The sequence below is a fragment of the Miniopterus schreibersii genome, assembly GCF_964146895.1.
Source record: "Miniopterus schreibersii genome assembly, chromosome: 8".
Classification (NCBI taxonomy): Eukaryota; Metazoa; Chordata; class Mammalia; order Chiroptera; family Miniopteridae; genus Miniopterus; species Miniopterus schreibersii.
Window position 1 is genome coordinate 49,655,647 of NC_138109.1, and position 12,958 is coordinate 49,668,604.

The window sequence follows — 12,958 nt, forward strand, 5'->3', positions numbered from 1 at the left end:
TGGTCTTCAATATTGCTCTGAAAACCATGAAGATGTGACCTATTTAAATTTAGTTCTGCTTAGACACAAACTCACAATTCTTGCCTTCATCTGTCATGAAGACAGGAGAAAGAATGGCTGAGAAGAAATTAATAGAGTACTTTACTTCTGTTTCATTTTTTCCCACCACCTCTGCTCCTGTCCCCACAGGTTTTAATGCCCATTAGGGTTCAGGGTTATGAAAAGAGACCTTCAATCCATTAGTTGAGAAAAATAAATGAATTAATGGTTACAAAAAATAGCAAGAAGTGGTCTAAATAAGACTATTTCCTTTAAATAATTCAAAAGGAACATGAAATAGAACTTTATTCTATGCATCACAGTTTAATGGATATATTATTACTTAAACTGACTGTAGTTGTATTGATTTTTTTCATAGAAATACATTCAATCTAGCCCTTTAGTCTATTCTGCTAGAAATTTTCTTCACTGGAAAAATCTATTAAAAATGATTTCTTTTTAGACTTATCCATTAACCAGTTCAGTTCACTAATCTGATTCTAAATATGAAAAGACTGAAATTATTGTTTTGCTCTGACTTCCACAAGTTCATATGGATAGAATCTATGGAGTAACAGGAAAGCTGAAAATATTTTGAAAAGATTTCCTCTAGTGGTTTCTTTATTCTGAAAAGAACAATAACTTTGTATTCTATCTTTGAAAGAAAAAGAATCACCAGCATAAGATTATGAAATGATATTTTCTTATTATAAAGATGTATAATTTACATGTTAGTTTACTTTAACAAAAATGAATTTTAACTTTAACTTTTCAAAAGATGAGAAATACTTTGTAAAATGCATTAAGCTCCATTTTAATTTATTTTTATGACCAGATCTATACATAAATAGTTCATTAAATTCAAAAAGAAAAAATGTTAATGAAATTAACAATGGATTATTTATGTTTTAGGGATAAAATCTGTTGATGAATTTTTTAAATTAATAAACTTAATTTTTTAGAGCTGTTTTGGGTTTATAGCACAATTGAGTGGAAAGTACAGAGAGTTCCATGTATTATTTTCTGTTTCCACACATCCACAATTTTCTCCAGTGTAGACATCCTGCGCCATAGTGGTACTTTGGTTACAATCGATGAGCCTAAATTGACACATCTTTATCAATGAAGGTCCATAGTTTATATTACAACAGGGCAAAACTTTTCCAAAGTAGATATATATAACACATACACATTCATACATACATATCTTTATTCACTTGATATCCAAAATGTCAAAAATGTACACATTTATTATAAAAGTGTAAAAAAGACTGGATAGTGTTTTGATTATTCTGGAAAGATAAAACAAAACCTTGGAAATCATTTGGAGATTGTAGGAATATCTTTTTTTCTAAATAGTTAGATATTCTTTCATTAAAGGTACCATGTACTTTTTTTTAAACTTTTAAAAAATATTTATCTTTATTGTTGAAAGTATTACAGATGGCCCCTCCCCTCCCCCCCATTGATCCCTTCCACCTGGCATCCGCTCCACCCTCTCCCCACCAGGCTTCATATACTTTTAAAGGGACGTAGTGACAAGTACAGTACAAATTTTCACTAGGGACCCGTGAGGCTATCGTTTGCATATTAAAGTGACCCTCACCCTCTTAGACCTGTTGATCGCAGTGGAGCACAGCTGTGTAGTGCAGTGAGTGGCCTGGAAACTGCATACATATGATGAGACATGCTGAGGCACCTGCTATTTGGCTGTGTTCTGATTCCCTGCTCATATTATTTAAAGTTATGTAAACTGGTGTTGGGGAATACTGTGTGTCAGAAATCTTTTAGTTAATTCCAAACCTAGGATCAATTGATGCTGAGTCTATATGATCATGTATCAGGCAGTCCAGTCCCTGGGTCTAATGAACTTGGTAGACTTGACAAAAGTGATTTCATGAACTTTCCAGTGGAGGACCAGATTCCAAAATCATTACCAGGTCTGACTATGTTATGGACTGAATGTTTGTGTTCCCTCGAAAAAAATGGATGTTGAAATTCTAATGCTTAATGTGATGCTAAATGAGGAGACGGGGCATTTGAAAGGTGATTAGGCCGGGAGTGTGGAGTCCTCATGAATGGGATGAGTGCCCTTATGAAAAAGACCCCAGAGAGTTCTCCTGCCCTGTCTGCCCTGCGAGGGCACAGTGAGAAGGTAGCCACCTGCCAACCAGAAAGCAGGTCCTCACCAGGCGCTGAATCTGCTGGCAGCTCGATCCTCGACTTCCCAGCCTCCAGAACTGTGAGAAATAAATGTTTATTGTTTAAGTCACCAGTCTTAAACCACCAGTGTTCCTAGGTCAAATTTCTATTTTTAAGGCCTCAAACTGCATCCTCTAGCAGGGCATGTGTAACCTCTCCAGTGCTCAGTGGATGTTTCATAAACGTAGTAGCACAATGTATACTAGTGGTTCAGAAAACAGTTAGGAGTCATATACATCTGGGCTTTCATCAGAGCCCTTCTTGTATTAACTGTGCTATCTGGGGAACATTGCCAAAAACACTCTGGTTCTCAGTTTATCCATTAGATAATTTCTACTTGATAGATTATAACGCAAGTAAGTAGTTATTTGTACTTTACACGAAAAAATTAATATCACCCTTACATACTTAATATAAAAAAGCATGTACTCCATGAGAGTTATTTTCCTTTTGCTCCATTTTTTTTTTTTTTTAACCCTCACCGGAGGACATGCTTATAGAGAGGAAAAATCATAGGTTGCCTTCCGCAGGTGCCCTGACCGGGCATCGAACACGCAACCCTGGTGTATGCCCTGATGGGGAATCAAACTGGCGAACTTTCAGTGCACAGGACAACTCTCAACAACTGAGCCACTCTGGCTAGGCCCCTTTACTGCATCTTTTAGGTTACTAGTTTACTTTTGAATAATTGTGTTTATGAAAGAGAGCCCTGTGGGCAGTGCATTTCTCAGCAAGTCTACATCATATCTACAAAATATGAATAAATGGTAATATAAACTGGCTTAATGTGACATCATAAGAGGTGTCTTGCTATTTCAATATTACTCCTGCAATTACCTCAGCCATTAAAAAAAATGCATTTCTAAATTCAACAGGGTCCCTATTTCATGCCAGATTTCAAGATAGATTGCACTTCAAGAATGAATGGGGTGATTTTACTACCTTTCATGCAATTTCAACAATCAATATCAAGCCCTGTAATTTTTCAAACTGTATGTATTTTCTCTTAATGGTACTTTTAAAAATTTCCAAGTTGCCTTTTTATATATTCAGAGCATGGCTTGATTTTTAATATGGGACATAAATTCTTCCGTTTCGGCCCCCAGGAAACTGAAAATTGACAGGTATGACAAGTTGTGTTGCCAGAGACGTGGTGAGTTTAAAGGAAAGAACAAAGTTATTTTTTGGCCAGTTGCTATTATACTCCATCACTACAACTGAATTAATCCCCCAAAAGAATTAGTTTTAATTTTATGTGGAAGAATTTTAAGAAGTCCATAACTTTGTACATAACATTTCTTTCTATTTCATGTTTCCTTTAAAAAAATTATTATGGAAATTTTAAATATGAAAATTAGAGATAGAAGTATAATCAATCCCCATGTACCACCACCTAGCTTCAACAAATATCAACATTTTACTAATCTTGTTTTATCTCTCTTCTTTTTTCTCCCCTGGAATATTTTAAACAAAGTCCAGACATTATATCTCATATAATTTTCCCATCAATACTTCAGTACCTTATCTCTAATAAATAAGGACTTTCAAAAATCATGATCCCATTATCATGAACCTAACAAAATAAAAAATCATTTACATCATCTAATATTCAGTCAGTGTCCATATTGTCCCAAAATTGCCTGTTTTAGGGTTTTGTTCAAACTAATATCAAAACAAATTTTAGACATTGTATTTTGTGTTTATCTCTTAAGCCTCAGAAACTATAGTCCCTCTGTCTTTTTATTTATAGTTTTGTATTTGTTTTTCTGTCTTCAAATTGTTTCTTTATGTAGAAAGCATGTAAAACTTTTTTCTAAGAATTATGGTTTCCATAACAAGGATGTAATTACTAGGAGCACACACATATTAGGATTTCTTTGTAAAATAAAACCCTGAGTACTGATAAAACTCATCCATTCATCCAAAAAGTAGTTTTGGTTGCTGACAGTGTGGGTAGTGTGCAGGGTAACTGGGGTAGAATGTTGGGCAAAACAAATATGATTATTGCTCTTCAGAATTTAGATGTCCAGTAGGTAAGAGGGGCATGGAATCAGACATCCGATATGCAGTGTGTAACAGAAGTGCAGGGAGCTACAGGAGCAAGTGAGAAGCTTGCCCAGGGGAGTGCTGTGGACTGAGCTCTGTCCCCCTCCCAACTCATGTTGAAGCCTCAACCCCCAATGTGACTATTTGGAGATAAAGCCTTTAAGGAGGTTAGATTAAATGAGGACATAAGTTTGGGGCTGTCATCTATAGGACTGCCGTCCTTACCAGCAGAGGGAGAGGCACTAGAGCTCACTCTTCCTGTGGGCACATGCAGAGAAAAAGCCATGTGAGGACACAGCGAGAAGATGCTGTCTACCTGCTGAAGGGAGACGCCTCACCAGCAGAAAATCCTGATGGCAACTTGACCTTGTAGTTCTACCCTCCAAAACGGTGAGAAAATGAATTTCTTTGTTAAAGCTACTGTGTGTTATTTTTTTTAATGGGAGTCCAAGCAGACTAATACAAGAATAATAGTCTGAAAGCAGCAATGTGGGTCTTATCTTACCTCTTAACCCTGTGGAGCATGAGGTCTGAGGAAATTTCTTAATTCTTTCATCAATAAACACTGCTTGCAAATCTGCTACACCAAGGGTTAGGCCAGGATGTGTGTTGTATTGTGGTACAACAGTATTGACATAATTTTTGTTGAGAAACTCACATGAGTATCCACCCAAACTACTTTAAATCTAGACCATTTCTGGCTCTGATTAAGTGGGAAGAAGATTTGAAGCGACCTGAGGTTCTAATTGAGTGATTTGATTAGGAGCCCATTGAACATCTTCAGTTCTCTTTATGGTAATGATGTAAGAGAAGAAGAATTTTTAAAAATCCAAATGAGGGAGAATATTAACTCCATAGATAATCTTTAAAGAATGAATCTGGTCTGAACCCTGACCTATTTCATGTGGAAGACTCATGGTTGATATAGAAATATTGCATCCTGAAACTCTGGACACTTTTCTTTAAAGATTTATAGAAGGATCTATTCTTATAGGTATATATTTGTCTATAAATAGAGACATGAAGTGTATTATTTTCATAAAGCACTGTTACTCTGTTATCCTCCATGTTCCCCCAAGTCAAGTAACAGCTTTTGTAACGAGGAGGTTGGGGGAGCTTTTTTTGAGTACTTTTCCAAAGTACAGAATTTAGAGTTAAGACATATTCTAATGCAAGATGGGAAACATCAGTATCAGCATGTGATAAGAATATAATTTTTTGTTGTTGAATACATATGTAGTATGAATCTTTAAAATGCAAAACCAGGAAAGTATGTTAATTATGTTAACTATCAAGTAGCACTGAACTATTTGCTTTTGTATTTGTTTGTTTCTGCTCGTGAAATGAGTTGATTAAATAATCTGACGTTATATGGCTTTTGGTACAATTGAATTGATCTTGGAATGAACTGCTGTGGGTTCAAAATTATGCTTTATTGTCTCCCTGAGCACAAACCAGAAGAAATCCCTCAAACCCAAGGTTGACTTGAGCTGAGAATTACCTGGCAAAACTGTGAAATGGAATTTAGGCTCCTGCATTAAAAAAAAAAAAAGTAAGTCTTAGTTACATTCTGCATGAGTAAGCAAAACATATGATAAAACTTAATTATTTCCCCAAAGCTTGAAAAGTTGTAGAGGAATGTAATTTTAGCTTTCAAATTGGATATATTTTCTTACCTTAATAAGACTGGATTTTAGATCTGTGCCAGTGATTTCTACTTTACTTTTCATTTACATCCCAGCTTTTCCAAGCACTGCTTGCTGTGGCAGTCCACTAGAAATATCCTTTCATGTTTAGAACTATAAATCATCCCTTTCTGGAGCTTAAGTTCTGAAAAATAAAGTACAACTCCAGAATTATAGGCAGGTTCAATTCTATTTATGAAGCATGAGGAATGGGTTTAAACAATGGATGTGCTTTTGTTTCCCTGACAAACACTTGCAAATGTGAAAGCCATACTTTTATTAAAATGCCTACATACTCTATATTTTAGATTCAATTATGAAAATATTATACATAATATATGCTAATCTAGTGAGATCCAATAATTAATTGAGACAAAAATAGTACTTACTCTAATAAAATTTTTGGTTCCATGAATCCCCTGAAAAGTAGAAAACTATGCAATGAAGTCAGATTAAAAAGAATCACTTTCCACTGCACTGTAATAGCATTTGTCTTTTTGTAATACATCCATTTGTCAATTCTGTTTTCCTTAAAGTGATATTCTCCATTTTAAGAGGCATATCAAAATAGTTTCTTATTTCATTATCATTAATACTATCAAGACTTTTCTAAAGATCTATTAGTATTTCATATGAGATGCTGAAGCTTTTATGTTTATAAATGTTCCTAAAACCAATAGTCTGTCTAATGTGTTATACATCATGCCCTTCTCTGGAAACTGACTATATAACAAATTTATATTTACTCACAAACCCAAGTGAAAAAAAAGAAGAAATAAAACAACCATCATATTTTAATACGAAGTTTACTGTGAATACTGTGAATACTCTAACTTCACTTTAAAAAGAAATATTTAGTCAAATGATCATTTTGGAACCTAATTGTAATAGTATGCATAGTTTAAGAGTAAACAGAAATCTGAAATTGCAAGGGAAGCAGATGTCTATTTGCTTTAGCCAAATTATTTTCATTTGTTCCTGAATATTAAATATATCTATATTTGCATTTTAAGCCAACATTCAGTCACAGTTATATAGTGCTGCAATTATTGAAGACTAAAAACCAAGAAAATTATACTTTTATTCCAATAGTAGTTTTTATGTAAATTTAGACTGTTTAATAATCTAGCAAAAGATTATGGACATCTAGATGCCATGGAGATAGCAACAACAATTGTTTAGATGCTTTCTTGATTACAAGCTACATTCAATGTTTTCAGAAACCCTGGTGGGTGTAATAGCTAATAAACAAACACAATAGTGTGTATTCAACACTTGTTCTCTTCCAGGCGCTGTGCCAAGAGTTCACCTGCTTTATCTCATTAATTCTTTCAGCAACACAGTGATGCACACTACTATTGTCCCCAATTCCCAGATGTTCACACTGAGGCACATAGAAGTTAGGGATTATTATTAAGGGTACTTAGTTAATAAATGACAAAACAAAAAAAAAAGAAAATCATAATTATTGTCTCTATTTGAAAGGTGGAGAAACTATAGTGCACAAGGTGTTACTTGGGCAAATTCTGCAAGTAGGCGTTAAGTCAGACACAAGGATCAAAGTCTTCAACTCCAAATATTACATAATTTCCATTGCACTATGCAATTTCATTCTTAAAGTAAATGGTATGTTCTGATTTTTTGTAAATTAAATGTATATTTCATAGAAAATTACAATTACTGTTGACATAATATGTAACTTCTTTTTTTATCTATACATATACATGAAAATTTATAGTAGCTATAAATAAAAATTTACATTTTCTAGTAAATTAAAATGATAATTTAAGCACTTTCCCTGTGACTGCATACACTTCTAACTGCTTTTCATATGTTATCTCATTTAATGATCATAAAAAAATCCTATTACGTAGATACCTTTACTCCCCATTTTAGATGAAGAAATGTGAACACAGCTTTGAAAAACTGAAGGTCAAACAGCCAATAAGTTGTAGAGACATAATTAAAACTCATCTTTTTTTCAATTCAAAATCAACTAACTGCTATTCTATGAAGACTTGAAAGTATACCACAAAATCACATAATTTAAAATAATTTGAAATCAAAATCATCAACTTTTACTTTTAAAAATTACATATTTTTAAAATATACAATATTGCAAATAACCTAAGGAATGTTGGTTATTTAAATTCTGACACTAATATACATTTTGCTGGTTTGTTCCATTTTTATGAAAGGCAAATGAGTTTTCAAACATAAACTTGTCCTAAGAATTCTTAGGTCATTTACGGTCTACTCATTTTCATTACTCAATCCAAGAGTCCATATTCTACTCTTGTCCCATGGGGCACTTTCCCCCACCACACACATGAGGGTTATGTATATATGGGAACCATGAGAGTAAAAAAATGAGAAATATATTTTTAATTTAGATTCACATATCATTATCTATTTCCAGATCACATTTAAAGGACTACATTTAAAATAAATGAGATAAAGGTTTTAATTTAATGAAAATGTACATGTCACAGAGAAAATTAGAAGAAAATTGGCTGTCCCTCTAGCCAGTGATATCAATGGATCCCCAAGATCATCCCACATGAACATGTGACTGTATAAACCAGGCAACATGTTATTTGCAAGGATGACAGCAGCATCAATAGATTTGATTGAGTGAAAATACTGACATTAAGTGCCAGTCACACTGCTAAACATTAATCTTTATCAGAAGCCTAGGTAAGAGATACTCTTTTAAGCTCCTTTTATGGGAGATAATAAAGCCAGGAATGTTCATTAATTTGCCCAAAGTTAGACAGCTAAGGGGCACAGTATAAGAAGTAATAGAAAATATTTATAAACACTACCTTATCTACAAGACTCAATTCTTAAAACAACTTGAGTGTAGGTATCCACAGGTAGCCATATGTGAAGGTTGATATGGATACTCTATGAGTTTCAACACCTTGTCCAGAATAGTGCATGGTAAACTCCCAATCATTTGTGCTAACAAAAATGAAAAAAATAAATGTAATTGCTTTTAACAGATCTTAAGTTTCCTATCAATATTATTCTGATTAAGCCCTTATTTTCTATTTGTGTAAGATTGAAATTCCATTCTTGTACCAAATAATTGCTATATCATACAGAGTATGGATTAAGCCAAGTAAATATTGTTTTTGCCTTATAGCATCTTCAGATCTAGTAAGGAAGAAAATGAAGAGTCTCCAGCTGAAGACAGGAGTTAAAGGTATCAGTTTCTCATCACTCCATCCAGGGTTTGGAGCAAGCTGATGAAGAAGGGCGGGCAGGGTCATTCTGAGAACTGATGGGACCTTAAGAAAACTGGATGCAGCCTTTTCTAGTGAGAAAAGGAGCATAACCTTCATCACTGAATCTCAACAGTCACAATAGCAGTAGTCTGGACACCTGTGATGGACACATGGACTGGGCTTGTCCTGTTGTCTTCTGCAGTTTTGGAAATAGTCATTGGTTCCTTCATTTTTATAGGCCAGCTGGGGATACTCTGAATCTTAAGGCATGTGGCCAGGCAACAGTAGTTGTGTGTTACTCTTAATTCTTTAAGAGTGACCAAACGAAAGTAAGCCACCAAATATTTTAAAACATCTCACCTAAAAGACTGTTGCTCTTTTATTTCAAACATAGCATTTATACCTATATTTAAACTCTTATGCTATAGTCATATAATATCAACCAACTTAATAACTAAGGCCTACTTTAGGAGATCCATTTTGTCACCCAAGAGATAAAGCCTTATATCAAAGTAATAATTCCTTGGTACTATATTAGACACATTTTTATGTACTACTTCAGATATTTTGTACTCACCTGGATATTGTCCCATCCAGCTGTAAAAACAGGTACATCTTGCCAGTGCCTCACCTCTGTCTCTGCTGAGTGCCTCTCACTTCCTGGCTTATGACTTTCCTGTTGACAATGAAGTGTGGGATGTCACACATGCTCAGTGGGTTCTTACATATGAGCAACCCAGATGTGGGGAAAATTTAATGCCCCATGGGTCAATCTTTGACAAATGAGGGATGGGAGCTGGTATATAAATCTTTTTCCTATTCCTTCATTCGTGCTCTACTCCCAACGGGCTTCCTGAGATATATACCTACCTCTCAAGCATTCTTTCCAGAAGATGAGCACGCCAGATTGAGCCGTCATTCACACTTAGGCAACCAGCTTGATAACAGAGCCTTCTCTGCTATATTACTCTTGTCTCTCATTCCTTTGCCCTTGGCTTGTGTTACCAAATAAAACTGTAGCACTTGTCTCAAGTTCTGTTTTCTGGTGAACCTGGGATAAGACAGTTGGTAGCAGAATTGCAATGTTAACACCTGGCAAGTGGTGGCGTCATCATTACTAAGGCTTTTACCTGTGGTTGATTAGAATGAGACAAGGAAGAATGGGAAATGATAGAATATTTGATGGCCCCTGTTCTATTTAAGAACCACAGAGGGCTATGAAAATAATTGTATGAATTGTAGTGTGGAGAGGGTTGGCTTTTGTTAAATTCATCAGAAGACTTGGAAAACAAATGATAGGCTCAGGGAATCCAACTGCCAATAGAAGGTATGCTGTGAAAATCAAAGCATGTCTAGGACAGCTTTAAAGAGATTCTGAACTTCAGGGCAAATCATCCTAATTATTTAGCCCAGAATATAATTGTAAGTGAGGCAGAACTTCAAAAGGGACTGAATACACAGCTTTAAAAGGATTTGTATGTCAGTCAAGGAAATGATAGAAAATGAATGGAACCCAAGGATGGTGACATTTCAGTGGATGAGCGTGAAAATCTTAAAACCCCAAATTTCTCTGATGACTCTAAGCTAGCAAAAGCAGTCCTCTCCCCCCTCCCAAAGATGAGAAGCTTGGAGACCATGCTTCAGATCTAATCTGGGGCAAATGACTTGCGAAGTGACACCTGTCCTCCTAGACATCTACCCCATCACTTTTCATTTCCACCTGGCTGATAACCAAGATCAGGTCTTTACAGAAAACTGAGTGGGGAAATACAGTGCCTGTCCCAGTAGGAAATAGTTTATACCAAAGAATTTTAGGACCTCATTAATATGTGCCAGCAGGAAACAGGAAAGTGTGTTGAGGTGGATCCTAAGGATGTTAGATCAGGTGAGAGAGACTATAAAGCTGGACAGGGAACGATTTATAGTCATGGAAACCCTCACTCATGAATCAGGTTTTAATGTTCTGTCAGGGACACATGGAAATGGTTCTAAGTCTGTTCCTATGGCTCCTTGGAGTTTAGGCACGTTGATAGCCTACAGTAAATAGGGAGAACGTGCTAGGATTCCCTTGGCCTATTATTGAGGAAGGGCTCTGCAGGCTCAAGGAGATGGAAATGTTAGAATGGACTTACCTAATAAGACATGAGAACCGCCACCCGGTTGTTTATCAAGGCAGGGAGGAATGCGCTGGTGCTATGGCTACGCAGCGTCCATGGAAAGCTTGACAATAGTCTGTTGTATCTGCTGCGGTGGAACAGAACTTCCTAGTATCAAAAGGGATGATAATTCTGGAATGGTAAAGGCCAGATGGTGGGCATTTAACTATCAGGATTAAGGCCATTATAATCACCAAAATGGGCGTATGGCTATAATGTGAATCTGGGTGCCTTAACTATGCGGCAGTGACTAACAGGTTCATGGTGTTTCTAGAAGATAGAAGACCACTGATGAAGGTGTACTTAGCAACTGGCAGAACACTCATATTAGTTCCTGATCTTTAGAGTAAGAAACCATTATCGAGAAGAGTTTAGCCACTTCCCTTTCTTCCTTGCTCAACCAAGATAGTGAATCAAAAGAAATATCACATACTGGGAGGGATCTCAAAGATTAGTTCTATCATCAAACACTAAAAAGATGCAGGTGCATTGATTCTTTTCCTATTCCAATTTATTCCACTTGTGTGGCCCCCACAAAACCAAATTGATTATGATAATTACAGTGGATTACTATAAAGTTAGCCCTGTAGTAATCTCAGTTGTAGCCGCTATTTCAAGTGCAGTGCCTTAATTAGAATATATTCACACAACTTTTGGCACTTAGTTGTAATTATTGATTTGAAGAATACGTTCCTCTCAATTACTGTGATTTCATATGACAGAGACAACAATATATACTTGCTCTCTTTCCTATAGGATTATGAGAACAATCTTACAGTCCAAGAAGGGACTTCACATGCCTTTGTTCTTCTGGAAAGCTTTCCTGTATATTTTCTATTAATGGCATCATGCTAAGTACGAGAAACCCTACTATACAACAAAAAAATAAGAAGCAGTTGTTTTACTAGAATGGCTGAATGGGTGTTAAAACTTTAGTATTTCAATTTGCTACTAACATAGTGTGAGGTTAGGGTGCTGGCCTTTAGGATGTGGTACAGTGTGTACCAATGATCTCAATGTGTTACAATAGTTAAAATATGCAGGTTTGGAAGGCAAGAACTAGAAGTAGGATTGCTTCCCTCACCATCACTTCAAATGTTCCACTTATAGAATATATGTTTATTATTCTGCCACATTAGAATTCTTGGTTTTCTGGGAGGGAGGGAACATTTCCTCCAGGGACGCAATGAACTTGGAGCTGCAGCTACCACCTGGCCACTTGGAGCTCTTCATGTCAACAGTGAAATTGGCAGAAAAAGAAACACTGGTGTAAGTAATCAACTCTGATCACCATGAAAAGTTTGGGATGCTGCTATACAATGGGAGTAAGGTGAGTGTATTTGGGACGTACAGGATTTTTGGTGCTTTCATTTCCAATAATAATGGCAAATGGGCAACTGCAGAAACAATGGCCTGGCCAACATAATATAACTAAGGCCTTTTATTTATTCCTCTGGACTAAAGGTTTGTATCATTGTACTAGGCGGCTATCCAAGACCAGCTTAGCTGAAGAAATAGGAGGGTGAAGAGGGAGATGATGACTTAATTAAGGCCTCATTGGGCTTGTAGTATGTTTCACTAACCCTTTGGATTTAAGATT